Below are 17552 nucleotides of genomic sequence, written 5' to 3' on the forward strand. Positions count from 1 at the left end.
AACATGGTTCAAAGGACTCCTCCCACATTGGTCATAGATATCCTCCACCCCTTCAAACAGTTGGCTCATCCTTGATTTTATGAGGTGCGCCCAGTACACCTTCAGCTGTATCAGCCCAGCCTTGCAATAGAAGTCGAGGCATTCACCCTCCACAGCACCTCACACCACAGTCCTTTTTCCAGTGCCACCCCCAGCTCTTCCTCCCACTTCGCCTTAATCCCCTCCATGGACACCCTACCCTCCTCCAAAATTCTCCTGTAGATCGCCGAGACAACCCGTCCCTCCAACCCACTTCCTGACAGCACCACCTCCAGCAAACAAGGCGGCCGGCGCCATTGGGAAGGTTGGGTAAACCTTCCTTGCAAAGCACCACACCTGTATGTACCTAAACCCTTCACCCTGCGCCGTACTTCTCTCCCAGCTCCTCTAAGCCCCAGAATCGCCCCCTAAGTAACAAATCCTTAATTTCCTTAATTCCCTCTGTCGTCCCATCCCTGAAACGTCGCATCCATCCTCACTGGCTCAAATCCATGATTTCCCCTAATCAGCATCCCCCCTTATGCGGCCCCCAGCATAAAGTGCTGTCTAAATGGTCCCCAAATCTTCAACATGACCACCACCATGGGACTCACAGAGTACTTTCCTGGAGTCATCGGGAGAGGCGTCATTGCCACCGCCTGCAACCACGATCCCCTACAAGAGCCCGCCTCCATCTTTACCCACAGAGCCATCCTCCCTCCTTGCTCCAGGCACACACATTCTCTGCATTTTCTGCCCAATAGTAATACAGCAAGTTTGGGAGGCCTGGCCCCCCCCAACCTACCGTCCCCTCTGCAGTACTACCCTCCTAATCCTGGCCACCTTCCCCCCTACCCAAACAAACAAGATCAGCTTGTCCACACCCCCTGAAGAAGGACTTAGGCAAAAAGACTGACAGACATTGGAACAAAAACAGGAGTCATGGCAAAACATTCATTTTAACTGCTGGCACCCGGCCCTCTGAGGACAGAGGACGATTGTCCCATCTCAGCAAATTGGCCTTCACCCTCCCCACCAAGCTAATGAAATTCAACTTCCGAAGCCCTGCCCAATCCTGGGCCACCTTCACCCTCAAATATCTAAAGTGGGTTGCTGCCAAGCAGAATGGCAGCCCCCCCACCCCCACCCCCGCTCCCACTCCCGGCGGAGAGACCATAAACTACTCACATTTCCCTTTTTCAGTTTATACCCCGAAAATGTCCCGAATCTCTGGAGCAGCTCCATTATACTCCCCACCAATGTGCTTGATTCCAAAATATACAACAGCAGATCATCGGAGTATAGGTACACTCTATGTACCATCCCGCCCCCATTATTCCCTTCCACAACCCTGGGCTACTCAGCGCAATGGCCAAAGGTTCTATATTCAATGTAAACAGAAGGAGGCCATCCCTGCCTCGAACCCCAGTGCAGTGCGAAACACCCTGAAGTCATGCTGTTATTGTGCACACACTTGCCATTGGCCCCTTATACAGCAGCCAGGATTAGGAGGTTGGTATCCACACTACAAATTTGCCCAATCCCAAATCTCTCCAGTACCAGCATCAAATAACCCACTCTACCCGATCAAACACCTTCTCCGCATCCAACGCCACCATCACCTCCACCTCCCTTCCTTCATCGGAGAAAGGACCACATTCAACATCCTCCTCACATTCGAGAACAACTGTCTTCCCTTCACGAACCCCGTCTGGTCCTCCCTAATCACCTTTGGAAGACACCCTTCCAACCTTAACGGCAAAATCTTTGTCAGTATCTTGGCATCTACATTCAGCAGAGATATGGGCCTACAGGACCCACACTCCACCAGTTCCTTATCCTTCTTTAACAACAGCGAGATGGACGCCTACTGCATATCTACTCATTGTATCCTCGAATATTCCCACCATCAACGGCGCAAACTTGTCGTCGTTAAATTTCTTATAAATTTCGACCAGGAACCTATTGGGCCCCTCCGCCTTCCCTGCCTACTTCCTCCCAATTGCGTCCTCCATCCCCACCGGCTGCTCCAACCCTGCCCTACCCTCCTCTCCCAGCCTCGGATTCTCCAGTCCATCCAGAAATTCCCTCATCTCCTGCTCCTCATCCGGTGGCTCTGGCCTATGCAGGTGCCTATAAAATTCCTCAAATATTTTATTAATCTGCTCTGAAGCTACCACCAACTTCCCATACCCAGATGCCATGGCGTCCCGCCGAGCTGACCTGCCAGCACGCTCTCCATACTTCTAACAGCCCCCCTCGCCCTTCTCAGCTGACACACCACTTTCCCATAGACAATAGGTCAAACCTCGCCTATAACTCCTTCCTCTTTGCAAGGAGTCCCGGGTTCGGGTCCTCCCATACCTCCCATCATCTTCCAAAATCTCCTCTGTCAGTCTTTGGCACTCCTCCCTCTCCTCCCTGTCCACTTTAGCCTTGAATGAGATCACCTCCCTGTGGTAGTCACCACTGATGTATATATTGTATATATAGGATGTATATATAGGTGCTTTACAGTAGGGCCCCTGTACCACAAGTACGGGGGTAGATCCCTGCCTGCTGGCTCCGCCCAGTAGGCGGAGTATAAATATGTGTGCTCCCCGTACAGCAGCCATTTCGCCAGCTGCTGTAGGAGGCCACACATCTCAGTGTAATAAAGCCTCGATTACACCCTACTCTTGTCTTTGCGTAATTGATAGTGCATCACTCCCCCCTCACTACCGCCTTCAGAACCTCCCAAACCATAGACACCGAGACCTCCCCCATGCAATTAAACCCCTTGATCATCTTCCCAATCTTAGCACAAAAACTCTAGACCACTATCAATCCCATGTCCATTCTCCACGCTAGCCTATGGGCGAACCCCTTCTCCAAAACCACATCCATCCAATGCAGAGTTTGATCCAAAATCACGATTGCTGAGTATTCCGACCTCTTAACCCCAGATAATAGCACCTTTCCCACCATAAAAAAGTCAATCTTCGAATGCACCTTGTGTACAGAGAGAAAAACGAATACACCCATTCCCTCAGATGCAAGAACCTCCATGGGTCCACTCCTCCCATCTCCCTCACGAGTCCAGCCAACTCCTTTGCCCCTTTACCATGGCAATCGACTCCTCCACCAATCTTTCATCGCAGCCATCATCTCCCTCTGCAGCACCTCCATGTGCTTGGTGAACTGCCTCCCAAATTCCCCGGCCATCCCCTTGGTCAGAGGGGAGTGGCTCCACCCAGCGATCCAGCCTCTGCCAACTTTCTTCCCGTCGGACTCACCAACTCACTCGACGGCGGACTTTCCCTCACCCCCTTCTTTCCAGAGCCCTTCTTTTGGAACTTTGATATCTCCCACCTTCCTTTTACCTACCCACACCAGCTCATTCAAAACCTGCCCCTGAAACTGGGCATTAAAGTCCAAAAACCAGAGCCTTGAGCAGGAGCCACCTAAAGTGCGGCATCCACCTACAGTGCCGCCACTGCAAGTCCTGGGGGCGTGATAATGTGCGGTGTTTAATCCCATTTGATTACAGGCGGCATTAGAAATCAGCACTAGTAAATGCTGCCCCATTGTCTGAAACTAGTACCTCCAGCAGACAAAGCTTCTCTATTGTAGAATAGGCAGTTGTGGACTTCATCTTGTAAACCACTTTGAATGTGTGTTCACTATTAGCAGGAACATTGTACCCATATGGCCTACGTAATCAGCGTGAACTCTCATCCAGGGCCGCCCTGGCTATTCCCAAGGATGACCAGTTGGTCATTTCTGTTGCAGTCGGCATTGGATGCAATTTTCTACTATTCCTTTGATATCTGTATCTGTTGTTATGGGCCAGGGTTTAGAGAACACCAAAGTATATCATGGAGTTCACCTGGCCTACAACTGTTTATTAATTTTGGTTATGAGGAGCATGAGGGCCTACTTTGCAGATGTTATTCAACAAGGCCTTAAGCACTTTTAAACAAAACAAAGTTTATTCTACAAATTCAGTTAACATTTTATAAACACCGACAATAAGCATTTTTATCAACTGCAAACCTAAATACCTCACACAGCTACAATACTCTAAATTTAACCCTTAATAACTTCCCTTTGCTGTTTCACTCAAGTAACAACATCCATAAACCAGACAAAAATCCTTTTACCTAAAACAGTAGGTTTGCATTCTTTACAGAAAACAGGTATCACTTTTAAATGATCAAGTGATACGGACACATTTTAACATACAGAGAAAGAGAGAGACCAAAATAAACCTTCTGGGTGGGATTCTCCCGCAACTGGCCGGATGGCCCGACGCCGCCCCAAGAGCGGCGCGAACCACTCCGGCATTGAGCCGACCGGAAGTGTGGAATCCTCTGTATTTCCGGGGGCTAGGCCGGCGCCGGAGGGGTTGGCGCCACGCCAACTGGCACCGAAAGGACAGGGCGCAAGTTGGCACATGCGCAGAACCGCCGGCGTGGTTCTGCTCACGCGCAGACCGGCCGGCATGTTCCTGCGCATGCGCAAGTGGGTTCTTCTGCGTGCCTGCCATGGCAGAGCCCTACAGAGGCCGTCATGGAAGCTGAGATTGCCCCCACGGCACTGGCTCGCCCGCAGATTGGTGGGTCCCGATCGTGGGCCAGGTCACTGTGGGGGCCACCCCCCCCCCCCCCCCCCCCCCGGGACGGAGCTCCCCTGCGCCCTCCCGGGGACTCACCTAGCCGGCCTACAAGCCAGGTCCCACGTGATGCACCATGTCCATTTCACGCTGGTGGGACTGGCCAGGAAACATCGGCCGCTCGCCCATCGGTAACCATAGAATTGCCGGGGGGGGTGGGTGGGGGGGGGGGCGCTGTCAAAGGCCCCCGACCGGTGCAGTGTAAACCCTACCCCAGCCCCATCCTCACAGCTCTGTTCACCCTTCCTTGTTTGATGAGACTTCACCATGATGGCTGCAGTCTCAGTCCGCGGCTGCCCTGGTCTGGGGTGGGCGGATCGGAGACCAGGCGGGTCCTTATTGGTGGCCGGGGAATTAATGTGTGGGGTTTGAGGGTCGGGCGCGTGGCCGATCAGGGGTCTCTTTCTTGGGTCTGGCTCCGCGGTCTGAGTCCGCCATGGAGCACGGTACGGCCGCTGGAGGCCACCACCGCGCGCATACGCAGCCTCTGACCCGGAAGTGCCCGTACCTGCTGCAAAAGCTGCGAGATTCACTCCAGGTCCCTGCTAGCCCCCTGCAGGGCTATGAATTCATTTCACTTTTTTGCAGGAAGTTCAGCAGTAAAACTCCAGTTTTGACCCTGACGTGGGGACATAGACCCAAGAATCCAGCCCCATATCTTTCTGGATCCAGTACTTTATCTGTTGTGCAGATACAGGTAATGGATCAAGAAAATTAAAGGCTAAGACGATTTCCTGAGGTTCTGATAGGGGTTGTGTAATTTCTGATAGCAGAAGTTGACTTAAGGCATTGGAGATATGTGTCCCTGAACGGAGTTGGAAACTGTATTTGTAACAGCCAATAACAAAGCCCAATGCTGTATCCTTGCAGACACAATAGAGGGAATTGATTTGTCTTCCTTGAAAAGCCTAAGTAGAGGTTAATGATGGGTGATGGTTGTGAAGTGCCTCCAGTAAACATACTGGTGAAATTTTCCGCTGCCAAAGATGATGGCTAGTCCCTCCATCTCGATTTGTGAATAGACCGCCAGCCAACTTCGTATGCATGTCCTCTATTTTGGAATGGGGTATTTGGCTAATTTTGCTGCCTAGGTTACCGTCAGCTTGTAGTGTCTACAAATGCGAACGGTCTTTTTTCACAAATAAATTTAGATTACCCAATTCATTTTTTCCAATTATGGGGCAATTTAGCATGGCAACCCACCTACCCTGCACATCTTTGGGTTGTGGGGACAAAATCCATGCAAACACGGGGAGAATGTGCAAACTCCACACGGACAGTGACTCAGAGCCGAGATCGAACCTGGGACCTCGGCGTAGTGAGACAGCAGTGCTAACCACTGCGCCATCGTGCTGCCTCCAAATGGTCTTGTCAGGATTGACTACAGACACAATGGGTGCTGTCCACTCTGCAAATTGTACAGGCTTGATGATGCCCAAATCCTCTAATCACCTCAACTCAATCTCCACTTTTTCAGGTAATGAGTAAAGCCTTGGCCTAGATCTTGCCCTATAGAACCTCGGCATAATTTTAGCATCTACATGGATCTTGGCTTTTACCCCTCTGATTTTCCCAATTCCCCCTGGAATACCTCTTGGTATTTCCTTAGAATCATAGAATCACAGAATTCACAGTGCAGAAGGAGGCCATTCGGCCCATCGAGTCTGCACCGGCTCTTTTGAAAGAGTACCCTACCCAAGCCCACACCTCCACCCTATCCCCATAACCCAGTAAACCCACCCAACACTAAGGGCTATTTTGGACACTAAGGGCAATTTAGCATGGCCAATCCACCTAACCTGCACATCTTTGGACTGTGGGAGGAAACCGGAGCACCCGGAGGAAACCCACGCAGACACAGGGAGAACGTGCAGACTCCACACAGACAGTGACCCAACCAGGAATCGAACCTGGGACCCTGGCGTTGTGAAGCCACAGTGCTAACCCTGTGCTATGAAACTTGATCCCTGGCCTGAAATTACAATGAAGGGTAGCTGGGCAGATTGCTGCCTGTAACTCACAGGGGTTATTATTGTCCCCATGATCCTGATAGCATCACCTGTATATGTGGTCAACCTGCCTGCAGTGTTCTTTAATCTCAGGGATTGAACCCCTCTCTGCATGTAAGTTTGTTCTCCGACTACCGTGGCGGATGCTCCTGTGTCTACCTCCATCTTGAGTGGATGACTATTGACTATTAGCACTATTGTAATTGGGGCTACACTGCTCACCTTTATATTGTTCAATCTAAAGACGTTTGATCTGTTTTCTGAGTTATCTTCCATGCTGTGCACCAGAGCTGGATTGCTGACCCTACTTTCACTGGGCAGATCCTGCTTATTCCTGCACTTGCATCTTCCATCTTATGTGCCCTTTTCCCACAGGGAAAACATGCAGCTTCTTTAAATCAGAACTTCTCGTGGGAGTGATTTCCCCCCGCCACTCCCTCCCACCCCTCTGCCACCCCCGCACATCTATAGCACTCTTCACTACACCTGCAACTTTTACATCCCTGCATTCTCTCGCTTTCTGCACTTCTCTGCTCTTTAAACCTCGTGCCCTCAATCTTGGCGTCGCTGCCACTTGTAGCTTCTTTCCAGACCTGGTGGACTTCGCCGCCCTTCACACTTTGAAGCTCTAGAACACATTTTCCTGCGCTTTCCATAGCTAGAGCAACCTTCAGCCCCTTCTTCAGGGTTTTCACGGACTCTGTCAGCAGTTTCCTCTGTACCGCAATGTTACAGACCACTCCACACACGAGATGTCATTAAGGGCAGGTCCACATTCACAATACTCTGCTATTTGCCGTACTCTGACCATAGAGGCTATTATCGCTTCTTCAGGGGTTCCAGAGTGGAATTGAATTGATACCTTTCCAATATTATGGAGGGCTTCGGGTGGTCATGCCCTTTCACAAGATCTACTCAACCTGTGAAAGTCTTTGTTTCAGGGGCATCTGGAGAAGTCAAATTCCTGATTAAATTATAAGTTAGAGCTCCACAGGTTGTAAGTAGTATGATCTTTGTCTCCTTCTTCCCCCCCCCCCCCCCCCATCTTTTTTTGCCTTGAAAAAGTACTGCAGACATTCAACATATTGAACCCAATCTTTGGAGTTTGGATCAAATGGCTCTAATTTGCCATAAAGAGGCATTTTGGTGACTCATTGGTTGTGGACTGGCTTGTCTTGAATTATTTGAACTCGAGGCCTGTTGTGCGGCGATTCAAAGAAGCTTCCGGTGATCCTCGTCGCCAATCCAATATCTGTGTGGTTGGCAACTATCGGGTTTGAGCACCAACAAACTATTTATTCGAATAACTACAACTGTATACAGAGTGCTAGGATGTGCTACCAACTTTTACACCTCCAGAATCGATTCTTCCAGGAAAGCCTGCACTCCATCCCCAGTATCCATGTGCTACTGGCCAATTGGCCGATCGGGGTCATACGACCACTTGATGCCTCGCCCAGTCAAGTGGCCTGCTACCACACATTTCATTCATGATCCTGGACAAGGCTGTTTGAACTTTGTGAGAAAGAGAGAAGTCAGATTGGAGGGGTAATCATGGAACTTCCATGATTAAAACTTTCAAGGAACTCAGAGTGCAGAGAGAGCTTAGAGATGGGTGGTGAGGACAAAAGGCAGGGTGATTTCAGGAAGATTATAACGATGATTTTAGATTGATAAGAGATAATTTCTGAGGAGAGGATATCATAGAGAGTATCGGCTCACACAATGGGCTGGGAAAAGAATTGGGTGCTTGGTGGCTTCCTGAACAAAGACCCTCATCCATATCTCCATGCAGGGATCCCTTACCCCACACATATACCAGCCTCTTTAAGGAGGCCACCATCTATCTGTACGTAGTTCACCATCTGTACAAAAGCTCTTCCTCCCCATACAATTTTCACCTCTCCAGGGCTTACTCTCCCCACTACAGACAACCAATCCTGTCCTGCACAGAGCCCACTTTCCTCTGAATAGATTCCCTCAATCGTGCACAAGGCCTTTCCCTTTCCATTTGGACAGAAGCCTCACCTCGGCATCTGAATGACTACATGCATGTGATGGATTCAGCCGACTTTAAGAACTCGAGGCGGGGTTAAGATTCTAAAGACCCCTCGAGTGAATTTTGCTCATGGAGTCAAGAGTAACCGGGAACCTTGTGAGTTTCCAGCCACAATGGTTGGCTTGTAGATTCCTGATCCATTTTGGATCCTTCATTGGGTTTATCCTGCTGCAGACAGCAGTTGGAAAAAAAATCAATTTTGGTGGAGTGCAAATGCATAAGTTCACGATCTACAAGATGCACTGCAGCAACTCAACAAGGGGTCTCTACAGTGGTACAGAGTACACATAACATTAACCTTTTATTGGAATTAGTATTACCCCTGACAAAGATTAATAAGAAGTCTTACACCAGATTACAGTCCAACAGGTTTGTTTCAAATCACTAGCTTTCGGAGCACTGTTCCTTCAGGAGCAGTGAAAGGAGCGAAAGCTAGTGATTTGAAACAAACCTGTTGGACTTTAACCTGGTATTGTAAGACTTCTTACTGTGCTCACCCCAGTCCAATGACGGCATCTCCACATAAAGATTAATAAGACCGCTACATGATAAAATGCGACATTCATAGCAGCTTGCCTTTATCCCTCAATTTGTAACAACATTAGCTTGTGATCAGGACCGGGAACCCGAGCTGATGATTTTTTGAGGCTAGTTGTTACGTCCCTTCTGCCGTCACTAGCTCAGTTAGACAAACAGGGAAAATCAAAGTTTTCACCCTCTCGTTCTGTCTGGCTGTAATACAGATCACCCCTAATTTGAGTTCACAGCAATTTAACCAAGTCATTGGGTGGGATTTTCCGGTTTCCCAGCCACGTGTTTCCCGACGGCGTGCCATTCGCTGGTGGCAGGGTTCTATCTTCCCACTGCTTGTCAATGAGATTTCCCATTGTAACCACCCCACGCTGCTAGGAAACCCGCTGGCGGGGGTATGCAGCCAGTGGGAAAAGTGAATCGCAATGAGTGGAGAATTCTGGCCATGATCTTCAACAAGGTGCTGACAGATGTGATCATGTGATTGAATATCATGTAACAATGTGCCATGAGATCAAACCTTCAACTTGGCAATCCTGCACGCACACAGAGACCAGTACTTTGTCCCTTTGTCTCATCTCCTTTGTGATTTTATATTAACTCATTGTGACATGGGTTTATGCAGAGCTTGCTAATATCAGGTTAGGTAAAAGTGAGCCAGGGAAAGCAAGGTGCAAGATATGAAAGCTACAGTTGCAGGACAGTCTCCATCTGAGCCTGAGGATTTGGGCATGTGCTGCGCTGTTGCCATCTGGTGGCAGAGTATGAAACACAAGGAAGCGAAACAAGAGCAACTGGAAATCTTCAACCAAAAATAGGAAATACTGAAAATACTCAGTAGGTCAGGCAGTATCTCGTCTTGGTTTGTCCCCTTCTCTGACACTTTCTTCTCCTTTGCAAATCAGACCTTGTTTCACTTTTCGTTTAAAACACTGGCTCTCTAAGGTTGACAAACTGCCAGGATTTGACCTGGACCCTCCAGGAATTGCAGATCGATCTCCAGGATGTGCAGCCCTGGAGGAAAATCAAGACATTAAAAATTATTGGTTTCTTTTTTCTCATGTTCATTATACATTTCTCTTTACCAGATGTAAGAAGATTGAAAATAGCGGTGGGAAAGGTTGTTTGGCTGATAGTGAAGCATCATCCAATTGCGTAATGAGTCTTTTTGCTTTCCAATTGGTGTATGTCACAGGAATGGAGGTTCTGGCTGACAAGTGGCTGGGGAGTATGGGCGTCATGTGATGAAACCTCCAGGAATGCATTTAATCACAGTTCACAACCCTAATTGCCCGTGTAAGTACCGAGCTAATTTTCTCAATGTTGTGCATTGCACTGAGTGAGACTAACACATACTCAACTGCAGGCAGCCATAACTGAAATAACTTAATTTACACCTCCCCAACATCAGAGGGATCAATATCACAAAATGCTCAGACCTTGCAATATACTACACTTGCTCGCCACTTGAAATAAACTTATATTGTGAAATTAGGCAGCACGGTAGCATTGTGGATAGCACAATGGCTTCACAGCTCCAGGGTCCCAGGTTCGATTCCGGCTTGGGTCACTGTCTGTGCGGAGTCTGCACATCCTCCCCGTGTGTGCATGGGTTTCCTCCGGGTGCTCCGGTTTCCTCCCACTGTCCAAAGATGTGCAGGTTAGGTGGATTGGCCATGATAAATTTCCCTTAGTGTCCAAAATTGCCCTTAGTGTTGGGTGGGGTTACTGGGTTATGGGGATAAGGGTGGAGGTGTTGACCTTGGGTAGGTTGCTTTTTCCAAGAGCCGGTGCAGACTCGATGGGCCGAATGGCCTCCTTCTGCACTGTAAATTCTATGAAAATGGTACATGTACATAAATTCACAGAATACAAAATTTAACAGGTTGGGCTGTGTGCTTGTTTTTACTGTAATCAATATTTGTATAATCAGTATTTATGACTGAGATTGGCAGAGTAATTTACATGTTAAAAAAAAGGTTTACCCTTAACAACAGTATGTGAAAATTCTCTATCTCTGTGTCAAATTGAAATAGATCTAGGGCCTTGAAGTTGTGAGACAGATGGGAGAGAGAAATTATATTACTTTTCCTTTGGCAAATGTCTTCTAGACTTCTGTAGTAACTTGGGTGTTATAATAAAAAGACATTCAAAAATGTTTTTTCTCGTCACATGATCTCTCCCCAAAAATGATTTCAGAAGGTAATTGATTAGCTCAAGTCTGGAGAGACCATGGCTATTGTTTTATGGCCAAGGTTCTTAGATTCTGCAATGTCCCAGCCATTAAATACTAAATGATTTATCTTCCATTTTGATGAGATAGGAAGAACACATTCCATACAACTATTGTCCCAGACTTTGTCTCTCTTCTTCAAAGGTAACATTATAGAATATAAATGAAATGAAATGAAATGGAAATCGCTTATTGTCATGAGTAGGCTTCAATGAAGTTACTGTGAAAAGCCCCTAGTCGCCACATTCCGGCACCTGTCCGGGGAGGCTGGTACGGGAATTGAACCGTGCTGCTGGCCTGCTTGGTCTGCTTTAAAAGCCAGCGATTTAGCCTTGTGAGCTAAACCAGCCCGTACAGTTTTGTTCACCTTTTGAAGTAATTCATGACGCCAACACTTACGATGGGGGATGTCTTCTCATTCTTCATTGTAATTTGTAGGGGTTCCACTTTCTCCTTCAGAGACCCTCCCCAAAACCAAGTTTGAGACACCAGATGCATGTGTGTATGGCTTGAAAAGAACGTTGTGGTGGGGGATTTTAACTTCCCCTATATTGACTGGGACCCATTTAGTGCCAGGGGCTTGAGTTTATGAGGTGTATCCAGAAGGCTTCTTGGTGCAATATGTAGATAGTTCGACGAGGGAAGGGGCGATCTGGCATTGGGTAATGAGCCTGAACAGGTCGTTGAGGTTTCAGTAGGGAAACATTTTGAGAGTAGTGACTACAATTGCCTAAGTTTTAGGGTACTTTTGGATAGGGCTGAGGGTGACCCTCAAGTTAAGGTGCTGAACTGGGGAAAGACAAATTACGATAACATTTGACAGGAATTGAAGAATTTGGATTAGATGCGGCTGTTGGAAGGTAAGTCAACATCTGGCATGTGGGAGTCTGTCAACCAACAGTTGATTAGGATTCAGGAAAGTCACGTTCCTGAGAGAACGAAGGATGAGTATGGGAAGTTTAGGGAGCCTTGGATAACAAGGACTATTGTGAACCTCATCAAAAAGAAAAAGGAGGCTTTTGTATGGTCTAGAAGGGTGGGGACAGTCAAAACCCTTGAGAAGTATAAAGAAGGTAGGAAGGAACTTAAGTGGAAAATTAGGAGGGTGAGGAGAGGTCTTGAAAAGTCCTTGGCAAGTAGAATTAAGAGGGCAAGGGTGTGCAGCAGCAGTCCATACAGGAAACCCCTCTATGCAGTGCGAAAGGGCATGGAGGGCATTTCCGTGAGGTGGCGAGATTTGTGGAACTCCAACTCCTGAGGGAGGGTTCCAAGCAATGTTTGATCTATGGGACAAGTACCGGCTTGGTATCTAGGCAGTCAAGGCCATTATCAGCAGATGTGGCTCATGGCACTTTAGAGCACCTAGCAACTATCTCCAGCGTTGCTAATGGTTGAGGAGGGAGGGGGGAGGGTGCAGCGAAGGGAAGGTGAAGGAGAGAGGGGGATAAAGACTATTTCAGTATGACACAGGGTCATTTCAACCACTTTGTGATTTTACCAATGGATTTCACAAACATCCCTACAAAATAATTTAACTGCAGGAGAAGAAGGTTAAGCAGGATTTCGATTTAATAATTTATTTATTTAGATATTCCTGACAGCTCAAGACTTTAAATAAGAAAAGAGAATAAAATATCACGCTTTAAAATATCTGCGAATGTTCAATTCACGTAATGTTTTCCAGTACGAACCGATATCTAACAAATTGTGCAGGGTAATGCTTTGATCAGACGATGTCGATGGAGGTTTCTCCTCCTTGTCAGATTTTGCAAACTTCCCTTTCCCTCTCCTATATTTCTGTGACCATTGACACCTCCTCTGCATCTGTCTTTTGTTTCCAGCTTGCCCCATGACCATCTCCATTGGTTTCTGTCCTTTTATATTTCTGTCTTCCTGCCTAAACTCCTTTTGTTTCTTTCCTCCTGACCCCCCCTCCTCTCCCCCCCCTCCCCCCCCCCAGCACCCCCAACCCCACCATCTTATTTTCCCACATCTGCCTTTGCTTAAGATCTGACATTTTCCAGTTCTGATGAAGGATCATCACCTGCAATGTTAACTCTGTTTTTCTCCCCGCCCTCGCACCCTCACTTGTTGTCTGACCTGCTGAGCATTTCTAGAACTTTCTGTTTTTATTCCGCGCTGAGGAGGTGTCGTTCCGTACATTAGGATGTCTTTATGTTCCCTTCGACTTGGCTATGCTTTTGTCAGTGTTTCACTTTTGTTGCTGAGTTGAGCGAAGAATGACTGGAGTTACCCCGGAACCTGAGGTGTCGGGCGATGGAGCTGCACCTCACAGGAGTCTTTTGGTGTTGTTCATTGTTCTGACAGCTCCCTGACAAGCGTCGAAGACAGTGACTGACTGTTTAGTAATAAAGGTGGAAAAGGCATGTATTTCTCCGAGTTAATCTCCTCCGCGGACCAGACCCTTGGGCCTGGAGCAGCCTCGGAGCTAACACAAGTATTAAAATACAGTGGATGCTTGAAATCTGAAATGGAGTGAATGTTCCAGGTCAGTGATCCTCTTTCAGAATGCAAAATGTTCCAGAGGTAACATATGTTAAGTAAGTACTGGACAGAGGGCAGAGAAAGAGGGAGGAGGAGGAGGAAGGAAACAAAAGGGAAAGCTAATGACAGGGTGGAAGGAAGGAGTGATTAAATGACAAAAGAGCTAGTGCTGAAAAAAAGAGACATGTTGAAGCTTTTCATCTAGTACTCATCAGGACAGTTCGCAAGAACACTAACTTCAGGCGAAAACAGCAATTTATACCGGTCGCACTCTCTTCTCATATAGTATAAGTCGTTGTTTTCCCCTTAAATTGGTAGTTTTGTGATGTGTCCTGATGAGTACAAGATAAAAAACTTTGACATGTTTTTTTCCAGCAATACTCAAGTTCTGAACTACCAAATGACAAAGGAGATGAAAATGAAAAATGAAATGAAAATCGCTTATTGTCACGAGTAGGCTTCAATGAAGTTACTGTGAAAATCCCCTAGTCGGCACATTCCGGCGGCTGTCCGGAATGTCCGGGGGAGATGATGGTTCAAGGCCAAAGGAGATGGTATGGGGGCAAATAAAGGAACAATCAATGTACCCAGAGGAGGTGCAATTGAAAGCAGCAGAATCTTTACTCATGGCTTCCCGTGCCAACAGAAAAATGGGATAATTGGATCATATTCTGAAGAGAGACAGTTTGCAGGGCTGTGTAGAAACTTGGAGGAGTTGCTGAACTGCTTTTCCATGATGGGGCAAATGGCCTTCTTTAGCACTGTAACCATTCTATGAAACTATGATTCAATGCGATCTGAGAATGTAGAATTTTGATGTTGCCAGGAATGATCTGCTGAATATGGTGGCTGGTGTGATGGAAGGTGGAGAAGGAGAAATCCTGTCACGGGTTTGGGACGGAGGGGAAGGGCTGAGAACAGAAGTGCAGAAAATGAAACGGACAGCCACAGCCATGGGGAAGGAAGTCTTCTTGAGGTAAAGGGTAAACATGACAGAAGCACAGGTGTAGAAGATGGCATCATCAGAATGGATGCAACTGGGAAAATGGAATGGAGTCCCTCCAGGAATCAAAGTGTGAGGAAATGTAATGAAGGCGGCTGTGAGGATTAGCATGCTTACAGTGAATGTTGGCCGACAGCCTATCCTCATGAATGGTGACAGAGAAGTCAAGGAAGGGGATAGAAGAGTGAAACACGGACCATGTGAAGGCGAGAGAAGGATGGAAAACTGGAAGTAAAGTTGATTAAGCTTTCCCGAAGTTCAGGGCAAGGGAAGAAATTGGCACCAATGCAGCCATCAATGCACTAAAAAAGGTGACGATGCAGGAGGTCCAAGTTTTCTTTTTATTAATTCATGGGATATGGACGTCACTGGTGGGCCGGCATTTGCTGCCCATCCTTAATTTCCCTTGAGAAGGTGGTGGTGAGTGGGACGGGAACAAGGAATATTCCACAGGTACCATGATTACTGGGAGACCCAACGGTTTCCCATAGCAACACCTTCTATTTGAAGGAAGTGAGTAAAAGGAAAGTAGAAGTTGTTCAATGTTCAGCCAGGCAGAAAAGGGTGATGGCGCATGAGGCCCTCCATTCCAGGAAGAAGCAGAGGGCCTTCTGACCATCCCGATGGGGGAATAGAGATGTCAAGGGTTTGGCAATTCATGGTGAAAAGGAGTACAGTTAGTGTCAGGAAACTAGCAGCTGTTAGTCAGATGATGCCACCGGCAGAACAGGTGCAATGGAGACAAAACAAAAACTGGGAGAATTAAAGAGTTTGGCAGGATGTATCTTTACCTTTTCTTCCGACCACCCCTTTCCCTGCCTCTGTCCTTGCTTAAACCCTGTTACATCTGTAACATTCGCTAGTTTTAATGAAAGGTCTTTGCCTGAAGCATTGACTCCTTTTCTCTCTCCACAGATGCTGCCAGACCTGCTGAGGCTTTCCAGCATTTTCCGTTTATATTTCCTTCAAGCTCCTCCTGCTCAGTGGCTGTAAGTAGCAGTGCGGTAGAAACCCGTTAACGCACTGAAACTGGGAACATAGAACATAGAACAGTACAGCACAGAACAGGCCCTTCGGCCCTCAATGTTGTGCCGAGCCATGATCACCCTACTCAAACCCACGTATCCACCCTATACCCGTAACCCAACAACCCCCCCCCTTAACCTTACTTTTTTAGGACACTACGGGCAATTTAGCATGGCCAATCCACCTAACCCGCACATCTTTGGACTGTGGGAGGAAACCGGAGCACCCGGAGGAAACCCACGCACACAGGGGGAGGACGTGCAGACTCCACACAGACAGTGACCCAGCCAGGAATCGAACCTGGGACCCTGGAGCTGTGAGGCATTTATGCTAACCACCATGCTACCCTGCTGCCCTCGAGCAACCTCGAGCAAGTTGCAGTGTAGGAGTGGGTGTAACCCCCCAAAAAGTTCCCAGCAAGGACTCGACCCTACTCATGCAAGGGGCGGCACGGTAGCACAGTGGCTAGCGCAGTTGCTTCACAGCGCCAGGGTCCCAGGTTCAATTCCCGGCTATGGTCACTGTCTGTGCGGAATCGGCACATTCTCCCTGTATTGATCTGCATTGATTTCCTCCGGGTTCTCCGGTTTCCTCCCATAAGCCCCGAATGAAGTGCTGTTAGGTGCATTGTACATCCTGAATACCGTACCGTACTCCGTGTACCCGAACAGGCGCTGGAATGTGGCGACTAGGAGCTTTTCACAGTAACTTCATTGCATTGTTAATGTAATCCTACTTGTGACAATAATAAAGATTATTATTACAATCATTTGTCACAGGCCCTGTACAAACTATCCTATCACATCTCTTGAGGGTTAGTTTGATATAAATATTCTCCAATCCCCAAAAGCGATTATATCAAACTTCATCTCTTGATTTCCTTTCATAACCAAGCCTACCTCTGCTGCCCTCCAGATTGTTGGCCCTTACTTGCCCGTATAATGTTTAACCATCTCAATCTATTGTTATCGGTAAATTCAATCGCAGTCACAGATATTTATTCATATGACCATCTCTGAAGGTGTTAACTCAACCTCAACTCTTGCTGGTTTTAGTCAAAACATATTGAGGCCTGAACAGCCATTCAGCCACTGTAACCTTGTGAAGCCAGCCCTCCGGGATTGTCAACGGAAGAAAGATTAATATATTGGCCACTGTTGCCAGCAACCAGGGTGAACAAAAATCACACAAACATTTTTTTTTACAAAAGGTGTTTTTCCATGTCCCTTTGAACACTGTCATTCAGCGCCTTTAAAAATATTGAAGGTTTGAGACAAACGTCTGGTTGTCTGGGCACAGATGTTGGAGCCAAGAGGTTGTTCAACGATACACGTTGGTAGAATCAAAGAACAGTTACAGGACAGGCAGAGGTCATTTGGCCCGCCGTGTCCCTGCTGACCCGGTGTAAGAGTTATTCAGCTACGTAGAACATACAGTGCAGAAGGAGGCCATTCGGCCCATCGAGTCTGCACCGACCCACTTAAGCCCTCACTTCCACCCTATCCCCGTAACCC

The sequence above is a fragment of the Scyliorhinus canicula genome, chromosome 13 (genome assembly GCF_902713615.1).
Source record: "Scyliorhinus canicula chromosome 13, sScyCan1.1, whole genome shotgun sequence".
Taxonomy (NCBI): domain Eukaryota; kingdom Metazoa; phylum Chordata; class Chondrichthyes; order Carcharhiniformes; family Scyliorhinidae; genus Scyliorhinus; species Scyliorhinus canicula.